Raw genomic sequence first — 15,083 nt, 5'->3', positions numbered from 1 at the left:
CTAGGAGAGCTAGATCTAGCAGGAGCAAAAGCAGGTTCTATCTCAATAGTATCGGTAGTTTCAGAAGCATCACGAGCATTGGCAGTAACTCTAGCAATATGAGCATCAAGGAATACCCCTAGTGGAACATCAGGCAAAGTAGTATCTCTAGCAGTATAAAGCATAGCATCTCTAGCAATATCAAGCATAACATCATCAGGCAAATTAGCATCTCTAGCATCATCAGGCAAAGCAGTATCAGGCATAGCATCAGGAATAGTATCAAGCATAGCATCTCTAGCGGGAGGTGATGTCGCAAACTTACTCATAACTGAAGGTGAATCAAGTGCAGAGCTAGATGGCAATTCCTTACCTCCCCTCGTAGTTGAGGGCAAGACTTTGGTCTTCGGATCTTTCAGATTCTTCATAGTGATCAGCAGATATAAATCCCAAGTGACTCACAGAATATAGCAATACCTCCCCGACAATGGCGCCAGAAAAATGCTGACTCCGTAACAGCAGACCTTCCCTTGCAACGGTACCAGAAGAATGCTGCTAGCACTCTCCGGCAATCGAAACTAGAAGAATGTTGTTGACGGCCCAGCAGCTCGTGGGATCGTAGCAGTTTTCGAGGGTAGATTATTCGACCCAAATTTGTTGGTACGCCTATAGGAGGTGAGAGGATACTCTCAAGTATTAGCAGCTGAATATGTCAGATTCAACCACACGTGAAATATTAGTATCGACAAGAAAAGTAGTAACAGCCAAGTAGCGAGTAACGGCAGTGGCAAGGAACAACAGTAGTCACAGCAGTAGCAAGTAGCAACAGTAGCAAGCGACAGTAGTAGCAACAGTAGCAGTTGAGCAAGACAAGTAACAGCAGTAGCAACAGTAGTAACAGCAGCAGTAGGACAAACTCGTAGGCAATGGGTCGGTGATTTGTTTGGATGATATTCATCATGCAACAGTTATAACACGGAGAGATATGTGGCTAGCTCCCGTTCGTCAATGTGATGTAGGCATGCATTCCGTGTGTCATCATACGTGCTTAGGGAAAAGAACTTGCATGACATCTATTGTCCATCCCTCCCGTGGCAGCGGGGTCCAAAAGGAAACTACGGGATATTAAGGTTCTCCTTTTAATAAAGAACCGGACCAACGCATTAGCACTTGGTGAACACATGAACTCCTCAAACTATGGTCATCACCGGGAGTGGTTCCGGTTGTTGTCACTCCTGGGTTGCCGAATCATAACACATAGTAGGTAACTACAACTTGCAAGATCAGATCTAAAACATACATATATTGGTGACAAGATAATAATTTCAGATCTGAAATCATGGCACTCGGGCCCTAGGGACAAGCATTAAGCATGGCAAAGTAGTAGCAACATCAATCTCAGAACATAGTGGATACTAGGGATCAATCCCCATCAAAACTAACTCAATTACATGATAGATCTCATCCTACTCATCACCGCCCAGCGAGCCTACGAATAGATTACTAACGAATGACGAAGAGCTTCATGGAATTGGAGAGGGAAGAAGGTTGATGATGTTGATGGCAACGATTTCCCCTCTCTGGAGCCCTAGACGGATTCCAGATCTGCCCTCCAGATGAAGAACAGGTTGTGGCGGCGCCTCCATATCGCAAACGTGACGAAAACTTCTCTTTTTATTTTTTCTGGGACGAAAGTGAACTTATAGAGCTGGAATTGGGGGCGGCAGAGCCGTGTGGGCCCCACAAGCTTGCCCACCGCCACCAGGGGGTGGCGGGGCCAGGGTTTGTGGCCCAGTGGCCCACCCCCTCAGGTGGATCTTCGCGCAGGTATTTTTCATATTTTCCATAAATGATCTCCGTAAATTTTCGGGACGTTTGGAGAACTTTGATTTCTGCACAAAAATAACACCAAGGCAATTCTGCTGAAAACAGCGTCAGTCCAGGTTAGTTCCATTCAAATCATGCAAATTAAAGTCCAAAACAAGGTAAAAAGAGTTTGGAAAAGTAGATACGATGGAGACATATCAATTGCAAAGCGCTTTGCCATCAGCTGGCTGACGACAAAGGTGCCACATGGCATCTAGCTGTGCACCCTGGGGGGGGGTAGCAGCAACTGGCCATATAGCGTATTTGTTGTATGCTGCCCGGGGAGGCAGACGGCGCGGGGGTGAGGGAGGCAGACGACAAAGGGAGTGAGTGAGGCAGAAGGCAAAGGGGATGAGGGAGGCGCACGGAAAAGGCTCCGTTAGCCCTAACGGAGGCGTCACCTGTCGGTTGCCGTCTCAATTTATTTGCCGACTGCTCGGTGCCAGATACTGACGGCGAAGAGCTTTGTCGTCTGCTTAGCGTAGGCTGACGACAAAGAAGCTACAATCCCGTCGTAAGCTGACGCAAAATCTTTGCCGGCAGGTGTTCTCTTTGCCGTCTGTGGATTCCTCTTTGCTGTCGGTGGAGTCCTCTTTGCCGTCCGTTATGGCGGACGGCTAGCATCTCAGAAAGGGATTTATGTGCCATAGTGCCTCTCCTCGGGGATCACATATTTGATTGTATTCAAAGAGGGACAGGACTATCCTACTTTGCATCGATTACCGTTCTCTCAAAGAACTCGAAATAAAGAACAAGTATCCACTCCCCAAGACTGAAGACTTCTTCAATTAGCTGAATGGTGCCAAGGTGTTTTCCAAGATCGATCTGAGATCTGGGTACTACCAGTTGAAGATCAGACCCCAGGATATTCCGAAGACAACATTTGTGACCAGTTATGGCCTGTATGAGTACACGGTCATGTCGTTTGGGTTAACCAATTCCCCAGCCTACTTCATGTACCTCATAAACCAAGTCTTCATGGAGTATGTGGACAAGTTTGCCTTTGTCTTCATCGAGGACATACTCTTCTTCTCCATGTCTGAAGAAGAACATGAGAAACACTTGAGGATGGTCCTGAATAAGCTTGGAGAGCACCGTATTTATGCTAAATTCAACCAATGTTAATTATGGCTAAATGAAGTTGGATTCGTGGGTCATATGTTGACAGAAGATGGGTTGTCTGTGGATCCTGCCAAGATTGGAGCTGTGACGGAGTGGTAATATCCGACGAATGTGAAGGAAGTCATAACCTTGCTCGCACTCGCAGGATACTAACGCAAGTTCGTCCAAGGATTCTCAAGCATCGTGCGACCAATGACTCAGATCTTGAAGAAGGAGAAGAAGTTCGAATGGATGCCCAAGTGCGAGGAGAGTTTCTAGGAGCTCAAGAAGAGATTGAAAACAACCCCCATTTTGGCCACTCCCGATATTCACAAGGAGTTTCTGATATATTGTGATGCATCAAGGATCGGGCTTGGCAGTGTTCTGATGAAAGAAGGGAGACTCATAGCATATCTCTCTAGACAACTACGCCCTCATGAAGACAACTACACCACTCATGATCTTGAGCTGGCAGCAGTGGTTCATGCCTTGAAGACATGGCGACGTTACCTTCTAGGAAAGTAGTGTGAGATATACACAGACCACAAGAGTTTGAATTATTTTCACTCAAAAGGAATTGAACATGAGGCAGCGAAGATGGTTGGACTTAATCAATGACTACGACCTCACTGTTCAATACCACCCTATGAAGGCCAATGTGGTAGCTGATGCCTTTAGCAGAAAGGCTTGTTCCTTAAAAGCTATGATGAAGGAAAGTCTACCTGTCTTGTATGAGGAACTTGAAAGCTTCGGGTTGGAGCTAGTCGCACGAGGATTTCTGGCCAACCTCAAAGCAAGGCCTACACTATTGAATGATATCTAGGAAGCTCAATAGGGACACGAGAGCATCAAAGGTATCAAGAAGAAGATCAAGAAAAGCAAGGCACCGGGATTCTTAGTGGATGAACAAGGATTCGTATGGTTTGGGAATTACATTTGCGTACACAAAAAGTTGAGCTCAAGAACATGATCTTGAAAGAGGCACACAACACTCCATACTCCATCCATCCTTGTGGAACCAAGATGTACCAAGACCTCCAGGCAAGATTCTCGTGGCATGGCGTGAAGAGAGAGATAGCTTCTATGTTGCTGAGTGTGACATATGACAAAGGGTCAAAGCTGAGCATCAACGACCCGCTGGACTGCTACAACCTCTCAATGTGCCTGAATGTAAGTGGGACAAATTGGGGATGGAATTCATCATTGTTCTGCCCAGATCAAGCAAAGAACATGATTCCATCTGGATCATCGTCGACCACTTGACCAAGGTAGCCCAATTCATTCGCGTCAATACCAGCTATGATGGAAACTAGCTAGCCAACCTCTACATCAACCACAACGTGAGTCTACACAGAGTTCCAAAGGAGATCGTGTCAGACCGAGGTACCCAGTTTACCTCGAGGTTTTGGAAGAAGTTTCAAGAAGCCATGAGAACCAAGCTATCCTTCGGCACCACCTTTCACCCCCAGACAGGAAGACAGGTGGAACTAGTAAATCACATACTTGAGGACATGCTCTGTGCATGTGCTTTGGCATATGGAGCCAAGTGGGAAGATTATTTGCCCTTTGCCGAGTTGTCCTATAATAAGAGATATCAGTCAAGCCTTCAGATGGCACGATTTGAGGTGTTGCATGGGCCTCATCAGCTGCTCATTCTTGATTCCCGAGTTTCCTTCTCGTCCAAAAATGTATCCGTAAAGTTTCATGGCAATTGGACCTCATATGATATGGATTTTCTACGAAGGAAAAAAACAACACAAACTAGCAACTAGCACTAGGCACTATGTCGATAGGTTAGTTCCAAAAAATGATATAAAATTGCTATAAAATGATTATAAAACATCCTATAATTAATGATAACATAACAACATGGAACAATCAAAAATTATAGATACATTGGAGACGTATTAGCATCCCCAAGCTTAATTCCTCCTCGTCCTCGAGTAGGTAAATGACAAAAATATATTTTTTGATGTGGAATGTTGGCTCACATATTCATCATATTTTTTCAGCATGGACATATAGACTTATAGATGATGCAAAGCAATAGTCTATAAGTTTACCTGAATATTTCAATAGTCAAGCATACCAACAAGCAACCATGTCTTTCAAAATATCAACACTAAAGAATGTTATCCCTACCCCATCATGCTCGATCATTGATCAATTCATGCAAGACACTCAAATATTAACTACATCAAGTACACAAGTGTGATAGTGGTGTTCCTTAGTTGGTGCTTTATAAGAGAAGATGGAGAGTCAATTTAAAATAATTGCATAAGGTAAATAGATAGGCCCTTTGCAGAGGGAATCAGGAATTTGTAGAGGTGCCACAACTCAAAGTGAAAAACTTAGAGATAATTTTTTTATGGTTGCGTGCTTTTCATGTGATAGAGAACGACTAAGAGTTTCCAATATACTTCATGCTAAACAAGTTATAGGAGGTTCCCAAACTGAAAATAAAGTTTATTCCTTTTCCACCATTCTTTCACATTCTACGACTACCCGTATCCACACGTGTCGTCCATACACACACTTTTCAATGTATTTATTGTTTGACAACAACAAATAATTTTTTTTCTTTTGCGACTGGGTATCCCTATGACTGCCATACTCTTGTGCAACTGCAAGTGAACAAAAACTCATCTTGAGAATAACCTATTTAACATGGAAGATATCGGGCACCCCTCGCCGCTTCATGAGCGGTACAGGCACACAATACATAATTTTATTTTGAATATTAGAGTTGGCACTTGCAAATTTACTGGGAACGGCGTTGAAATACCGCATATAGGTAGGTATGGTGGACTCATTTGGCACAAGTTTAGGTTTAGTATTTGGATTGAGAAGCGCCCAACCAAGAAACAAAAATCATCATAAGTGAGCATTAAACATAACTAGCACCGAATAATGCAAGATAGGTAGGATTTAATTTCATAGCGTAATTATTGACTTCATGTGCATGCACAGGGAATCACAATCCTTAACACCAATATTCTTACTAGAGCGTTATTACTCATCAACATAACTCACATATTACTATCTTCATATCGCAAAACTATTGCAGTTAATCAAGCTTAATATCCAATGATCTTCATGAAAGTTTTTATTATATCTTTCATGGAAATTCATCACTTTGGAACTAATTTTCATTTAAAGAAGTTGCCAATGCAAATAAAAAGCTCTCAAACAAGTATAAGTGAAGCACGAGAGCACAAGTTTATTTAAAATTTCGACTATCGAAATTATATAAGTGAAGCAAGAGAGGATTTCTTGAAAGTTTCAGGAACTCCCAAAATAATCTAAGTGAAGCATGAGAGAAATTTCTTCAAAATAACAGATCCACCATGCTCAAAAAGATATAAGTGAAGTAATTGAGCAATTCCATGGCTAAATTTTTTGAAGCGAAGCATAAAGAGCGATTCTAACAAATCTTAGCATAATTTGGCTCTCAGAAATGGGTGTGTCTAGCAAGGTTTATTATGAAAAACTAACAAACAAATAAATAAAAATACACGAATGATACAAGACACTCCAAGCAAAACTCATGATATGTGACGAATAAAAATATAGCTCCAAGTAAAATTACCGATGGTTTCTAGAAGAAAGAGGGGATGCCTTCCGGGGCATCCCCAAGCTTAGCTGCTTGTTGCTCCTTAGATATTGCCTTGGGATGCCATGGGGCATCCCCAAGCTTAGGAATTTATCACTCCTTATTCCATCATGCATCATGATCTCACTCAAAACTTGAAACCTGCAATCACACAAAACTCAACAAAATTTCGTGAGATCCGTTAGTATAAGAAAACCAAACTTTACAATAGGTACCGTTGAAAACGCATTCATATTTTGTTTTTGCATTATACCTACAATATTATAAATTTACCATGGCTTATGCCACCTGATATTGTCGGGACCCCGATCCTAAGTCATAGGAATCCAGCCTGTAACACATCGCATCTCTTTGCAGTCTCACGCACGGTTATCCCCACGGCTACAGCCTTACCTTAGCCGGGACCGTTTGCGCCTTTTGACTCGCGTATGCAATTGTGTCGCTAGCATTACAATGACAAAGAACCCGGATCGACATGTCTAGTCATAAACCAAAGCGGTAGTTCCGCACAAGGACATGCATACATGACCCAGCAAAGCAGGTGTCGATCACCAGTGAATGTAGACGAGTCGTATCAACAAGGAGTTGTGGGGTTTCCTGCGAAAAGCCAGCATTTGACTCTTGGCTAGACAACTTGCATTTTTAAATAGTTTTGACAACTATGTTACTCGCGCACGAGTCCACTAACACCACAACAATACTATATCGTGGAATCATTCCGTCTTCCTATGGAAATGCCGTCCACGACACTCACACTTATCTTGACAAATTTATGAGTAGCCATTATAGTTATCTATGAACAACATATGTTTCCAAGTAGTCCATATCCGCGGACGTGGCTATTCGAATAGATCATAACCCTGCACGGGTGTACTTCTTCACACACGCTCTCGCCACTTATCGCCATGTGCATGTCATGCACCTCGGCAACCTTCAAGCGGAAGCCCAGCGAGGGAGTCGGCCACGACCGTTAACCAGGCTAATACTTAGTCCAGGTCTATCGCCTATCTGAGGGTAACCCGCATGGAAGTCCGGCCGAGGTTTCTGCCACGGCCCCAAACTATGTGCGCAGGGTTCCCAAGCCCTCCATCCGGGTGCCACTTGGTACACCGTGCCACTGCCTACCGCATCATTGCCCAGCTCTAAGGTCAGCGCTACGCACGGCCTCCAGCATGACTATAAACACCCGAAACTACTTGCAACTCCTGGACCAAGTACTAAGCGATTAATAAGTCGAGCGGGGTCATATTTCAGGGCGGAGCATGTGGTAGTATCTCGTCTTGGATTACATACACGGAACTCAATTCCTAAGGACGGTTCCAATGAAACAACCCTCCATGTACTCTTACATAGCCTTTCACCGGTACCTTTACCAAATCAGGTTCAACACACAACCTTAACTTACTGAACACGTTTCCACAATTCCGTTCATCACCCAGATGACAGACCATACACAACTCTAAGCATAGCATGCATAGCAGGATAAGGCACATCATGGCTCAAGCATCTACCAGGTATGCTAGGTTGCAAGGTTCAACTATTTACTGTGACAAGGACAGGCCATGCAAATAAAGTGGGTTCAACTAACGTGGTAAAAGCAGTGAAAGCATTTTGACCTAATGCAATAAGTAAGAGCAGGAGCAATAACATGGGATTTATCGGGATGATCAAAATGGTTGCTTGCCTTGTTGCTCAGCAGAGGGATAATATCCGCTAGTCGGATATTCGATGGAATCCGGAGGGGCAGAGCCTACCGGTAAAACAACATCAATCAATAACAATCATACGCAACAAGATGATGCAGGAGCATGGCATGAAAATGAAATGTGGTAGGCTAATGTAGCTACCATTTCTTAAGTTGAAGTTGATTTGAATCAATATTCAAATATCACTTCAAACAAGATATTTTCAAATACCTTTTAATTGATTCGACCTAATGTTCAGGTAATCTTGTTTTAGCATGCATGAAGATGGTATTTGGAGGTGATGTTTGTTCTTGATCGTTGTTTGGTCATAATAGTTGAAGTGGAATTCAAATGGATTTCAAATTCCAACTCCAGATTATTTAATAAGGTTATCCTATTCATAAATTTATCTATTTGGTGATGTTAACATTTTCAAATATGTTTGAAAATATCAAAATCAGATTCCTTGGATTTTTCTGATCATTTTTCATATATAAATTATTTTCGTTGGAGTTACAAATTATTTTCTATGATTTTTAGAAGTTTTGGGCAGTTTTTGGAATTCTTTTAAATCAGAAAATCTCTTTATTGCGTCAGATCTATGTCAGCACTCCGTCAACAGGGCAGCCAACCTAGTCAGGTCAAACCCGATAGGTGGGGGCCACTGGTCAGCGACACAGGAGATAATCCCACGCTCACCAGCCCCTAAGTGGGTTTGACCCACTGCTAGGGCCCACTGTCAGTGACTAATTAGCGCTAACTAACAGGGATTAGGCCGGCCACGTCGTTCCCCGCCGGAGACTGACCGGTGGCGACTAGATCTGCGACGGATCTTCGTCGGAGATGCTCGAGATCTGGCTGTGGTGCTCGGAATCGAGTGTCGAGAGCACTGGGATGATCCCCAGGCTCGACCTCATCCACTACGGGCATCAGGAGGGGCTGAGGGTGGCCGGAGGACGCCGGCGACGAGCCGAGGCGGCTGCCGGAGCTCGGGCTCGTCGGTTTCGTGGCTAGAGTGCAAGAGAGAGAGGGGAAACAGGGGGAAAATGCGCGCGAGCTCACGGTGGAGACGATGGGAGGCTCACACGGCTCGAGAAGGTGCTGTAGCCGGCGATCCAACGTCGATTTGCCGGCGGCGGGAGGTTGAAGACGACGGCAATGGGGTGTTGCAGAGCTCGGGGAGGTCGATTCCTTTTTCATGCATGTCGAGCTCGATGAGGCGGAGAAGATGGAGTAGTCGGGGAGGTTTCCGTGTGGCCAGAGAGCTCGATTGACTCGAGGTCAAGCTCCTGCTAATGGCGGCAGGAGGAGAGGAGGAAGAAAACCGAGAGGAGGAGGGAAATGGGGAGAGAGAGGATAAGGGAGCGATCGGGGAACTCATCCCCATTGTCGCGCTATCCTGGGGGCACCGGGGAGCGCCACGGCGAAGCAGGAGGTGGAGGGGAGCTGCCATGGTCGATCTCTCCTGTGCCAGAAGGCAGAGGAAGAAGACGACCCTGCCCCTGTGGGTTGGGCCTCTACAGGTGAGCGTAGGATAGGTTTTTTTCGTTTTTCTTCTGTTTCTGTTTGTTGTTTTATTTGATGATATTAATTGCTATTTATTTTGGCTTCAAAAAGCAATTCAAAAATTAGTTTGAATAGCCCTGAGTGTTAGTTGGAATATTCCCAACTACTCGTGTAGTTTTCAACATTTTTGAAAACTTTAATGTTTTTGAATTCAAATTTAAGTTTGAATTCAGGGGCTTTCTGAATTTAAATAAAATGCCAAGGGCGTTTTGAAAATAGTTTTCTCCCCTGATAATATTTTTCAATATTTATCAGAAAAGATGAACTTTTCTTGAGGCCATTTTGGGTTCATTGATTTTGCCAAGTTTTAATTTCCTTTGAATTAAGAAGTGGCTAGGGTTTTTGGGTTGTATTTCACCACTTCCTTTGGGTTTGTTTCAATTTCTTGGATGCAATGAAAGAAAATATGAGCACAAGTTACTAAACCCTAAGAGGGATCAGGGATGTGACAACTCACCCCCACTCAAAAGAATCTCGTCCCGAGATTTGGAAGTCGTCGGGAATAGCACGGGATACTCAAGTCGGAGACGATCCTCTCTTTCCCATGTTGCCTCCTTTTCGGAATGATTTGACCATTGTACTTTAAGAAACTTGAGGTTTCGACGTCGAGTGGTACGCTCAGCTTGATCAAGAATACGCATAGGGTATTCTCGGTATGAAAGGTTATCTTGGAGATCAAGCGTTTCATGCTCCACTTAACGGATAGGATCCGAAAAGCAACACCTGAGTTGCGAGACGTGGAATACATCATGAACCTTGGAAAGATGCGGAGGAAGTTCCAAGTGGTAGGCAATTTCTCCTCGTTTGGCAAGAATGCAAAAAGGACCAATGTAACAAGGAGCCAATTTTCCCTTGATACCGAATCGATGGGTACCCTTTAAAGGTGTAACCCGAAGGTAAGCCTTCTTGTCAACTTCAAAGGTCACAGCCTTATGATGACGATCATATTGGCTCTTTTGACGAGACTGGGCCGTTTTCAACTTTTCACGAATAATGCGAGCCTGCTCTTCTGCATCCTGGATCATATCCGGGCCAAAGAGTTGCCTCTCTCCGGTTTCTGACCAATTAAGAGGTGTTCGACATCTTCATCCATAGAGAACTTCAAAAGGGGCTTTGCCCAAGCTTGATTGATAACTATTGTTATAGGCAAATTCGGCGAATGGAAGGCACTTCTCCCAATTCATACCGAACGATATAACACAAGCTCGGAGCATATCCTCTAGGATTTGATTCACTCTTTCTACTTGACCACTTGATTGAGGATGGAAAGCAGTGCTAAAAGATAAGTGAGTCCCCATGGCATTTTGAAAACTGTCCCAAAAGCAAGAAGTAAAGATACTTCCACGGTCTGAGTTAATCTCCAAAGGAACACCATGAAGAGACACTATTCGAGAGATATATAACACTGCTAGCTGGCTAGCTGTTATATTCTCACGAACTGGAAGAAAATGAGCTACTTTGGAAAGACGGTCAATGACCACAAAGATAGCATTATTTGCTTTCTTGGTCTTGGGAAATCCGGTGATGAAATCCATACTGACTTTATCCCATTTCCATTCACGAATAGCTAAGCATTGAAGGGTGACAGAAGGCCTTTGATGTTCTGCCTTAACTCGACGACAAACGTCGCAGTTAGCAACGAACTCAGAAATTTCTCTCTTCATCCTAGTCCACCAAAACCTATGGCGTAGGTCCTGATACATCTCAGTACTACCAGGATGAATGGTGAGAGGAGAATCATGAGCCTCCTTAAGGATTAACTGCCTTAGATGTGGATTCTTAGGAACCACTAGATGATTCTAGAAGAACACAACACCTTGATCATTCATGGATAATTCCTTAGCGTTTCCGCTAACAATATTCTCCTTGATCCGTGATATACCCTTATCACGCTTCTGGCCAGCTATGATTTGATCCTTAAGAGTAGGCTTCGCCACCAGGGTAGAAAGGAACCCTTGAGGAACAATATGAAGATTTAACTTCCGAGATTCCTCATAGAGACGTGGTTGACCTCGTTGTAGCATCAACTTGTTACAATTGGACTTACGACTTAGTGCATCAGCCATAACATTGGCCTTCCCCGGGGTGTAAGTTATTCCTAAGTCGTAATCCGTGATCAACTCAACCCACCGTCTTTGCCTGAGATTCAAATCCGGCTGGGTGAGGATATATTTCAGACTTTGGTGATCAGTGAATATTTCGCAACGATTACCAAGAAGGTAATGTCGCCAGGTTTTAAGTGCATGGACTACAGCTGCAAGCGCAAGATCATGTGTGGGATAATTATCCTCATGTGGACACAACTGTCGAGACGCGTATGCAATCACATGACGATCTTGCATGAGAATGCAACCTAATCCTTGTCGCAAGGCGTCGCAGTAGATAACAAAGTCCTTAGAGAAATCTGGTGGTAGAAACACAGGTGCGGAAGTCAGGCGTCTTTTCAGCTCCTGAAAACTATGCTCACACTGTGGTGTCCACTCAAACTTTTTATCTTTCATGAGGAGTTCAGTTAGAGGCTTTGCAACCTTGGAGAAATTCTCGACAAAGCGGCGACAATAGCTCGCTAGACCAAGAAAACTCCTAACTTGCTTAACCGATTCAGGTTGAGTCCAATCAAGGACAGCTTGAACTCCCTCGAGATTGGCAGCAATACCCTTACCAGAGATTACGTGACCTAGATAGGTCACTACTGGTAACCAAAATTCACATTTTGAAAACTTGGCATAAAGGCGACGCTCTCGAAGTTTCATCAATACCAGCCTTAGATGCTCGGCATGTTCTTGTTCGTTCTTCGAGTAGATGAGAATATCGTCGAGGTATACTACGACGAATTTATCCAAATACTCCATGAAGATTGAATTCATCAAGCAAGGGAAGGTGGATGGGGCATTGGTTAAACCAAAGGACATGACGGTGTACTCGTATTGGCCATAACGAGTGACAAAAGCCGTTTTTCGAATGTCCCAATTCTTGATCTTGATTTGATGGTATCCCAACCTCAAATCCATTTTTGAGAAGACTGAGGATCCAGCGAGCTGATCATACAGGTCGTTGATCCTGGGGAGCGGATACTTGTTCTTTATGGTGGCCAGGTTAACTGGTCGGTAATCCACAACCATCCGATCCGTTCCGTCTTTCTTCTTGACGAAGAGGACGGGGCAAGCCCAAGGAGAAGAGCTAAGACGAATGAAACCTTTATTCAAGGCCTCATTTAGTTGCTTCTTAAGTTCGGCTACCTCCAGGGGTGCCATCTTATATGGTCTTGTGGCTATTGGAACGGTTCCCGGAACAAGGTCTATCACAAACTCTACATCTCTGTCAGGTGGAATTCCTCGCAGTTCCTCTGGAAAAACATCGAGAAAGTCATGGACTACCGGAATGTCTTCAAGTTCCGGAAGAGGGTTGGCATTGAGGGAATAGAGTTGGCATTTGGCAACTCGAGTAGAGACATTGACTATCTCACCCGAGGGATGGGCAAGCTGAACATTTCTAGAATGACTATCAATCTTGGCATAGTGAGCTGACATCCAGTCCATACCCAAGATGATATTGATATCCGAAGATTTCAGGGCTATCAAGGATGCTAGAAAAACTAGCCTGTCTACTAGAATTTCATTGTCATAGGTTATCCTGGAGGTTTGCCACTTACTACCAGGGGTTTGGACAACCAATGGGATTGACATATCACAGAAAGACATGTTATGCAACTGTGCATAACTTTCTGAAATGAAGGAATGAGAAGACCCAGTGTCAAAAAGAACAGATGCTAGGTGATGATTAACAAGGAGCGTACCCAGTATGACGTCGAGATCCTGTGCAGCTTCTTCTACCAAAACATAGTTAACACGGCCCCGTGCAGGAGTTGGCTTCACATAGTAAGCTTTGCCCGACTTGCCTTGCCCAACGGACTTTCCGGGTTGCTTGGCACCCACATTCTAAGGACACTCTCGGGAATAGTGCCCTGGTTCTCCACACTTGTAACAGATCACCTGATTGGCACATGTTGTAGCATTGCTAGTTGGACCACCATAGGTTTTTGGTGGAGGGTTGGTCTGATTCGTCTTAGGTGCCCCATAGGATGGCCTCGGAGCGTATCTTGGCGGCAGAGAACTATTTGGAACCCACAGCCTGCGTTTCGGAAAGGCGAATCCAGATGACATGCCAGAGTCACGGGAGTGCTTCTTTGTGGCTTCATAGTCAGTATGACCAGTCTCGACACTAATCACCTTGTTGACCAGGGCTTGGAAGCTTGTGCATTCGTGGAGGCGCAAATCACGACGATGCTCAGGGCTCAGACCCTTACGAAATCTTGCTTGCTTCTTGGCATTAGTAGACACCTCCTCTGTTGCATAGTGGGCGAGGTTACTGAACTCATGGCTATAGGCATCCACGGTCAACTTCCCCTGGGTGAATGCACAGAACTCCTCTCTCTTTTTGTCCATCAGGCCCTCTGGAATATGGTGCAGACGGAAGGCTGCACTAAAGTCTGCCCATGTGGCTGTTGGTTCAGCGGGACGCATAGCTTCAAAGTTCTCCCACCACAGATTATCGGGTCCTTCCAGAAAGTACGCCGCAAAGGTCACCTTGTCGGCCTCAGAAACACTCGCAGAGCGAATCTTGCGCGATATATTGCACAACCAATCATCAGCGTCGAGGGGATCGCCAGAGTGATGGAACTTTGGAGGATTCAGCTTCACAAAGTCATTGAGGGACACTGCATCAATCCTAGGCTGACGAGCCATATTTTGCTCAATACGCTCTAACAGACGGTTGGTATCCCTTTTGTTTCTCTCTGCCTCAAGCATAACTTCCGCCAGAGAGGGCGGGTGTGGCAGTTCCTCCTGCGATGCTTTACTACCCTCGCCTTGCTCATGAGCAGGGGCACGGTTCAACCTGGTGAACACAATCCTGACAAACAAACTCACAACTTAGACCAATATCAACATCAATACTAACTATGGATTAAGAATGCACTGAACTCATGGAATGCGGAAATGAATATCCGAACAGCATGGTAACAAGCAACTGCTATATATGCACCATGGTTCATAAACACCATTACATAGTTCAGTACAACCTTAACCAAAGAGAAAACTACTGAAAACATGAAACTACTCATCAGAGGCTTCCAAGCTTCCTATACATTATTTATCTATGCCTCTGGAATTCATTTCACGACACAAGCATACCTCACAAGTCACACAGGACTGTGGAAGTACAACTACTACCATACTATCCTTCCTCTCACGGTTCATGCATTCGCATAGAAC

Source organism: Hordeum vulgare, chromosome 4H (assembly GCF_904849725.1).
Source record: "Hordeum vulgare subsp. vulgare chromosome 4H, MorexV3_pseudomolecules_assembly, whole genome shotgun sequence".
NCBI classification, from domain to species: domain Eukaryota; kingdom Viridiplantae; phylum Streptophyta; class Magnoliopsida; order Poales; family Poaceae; genus Hordeum; species Hordeum vulgare.
The sequence above is the reverse complement of the archived record's forward strand: the minus strand, read 5'-3'. Positions refer to the sequence as shown.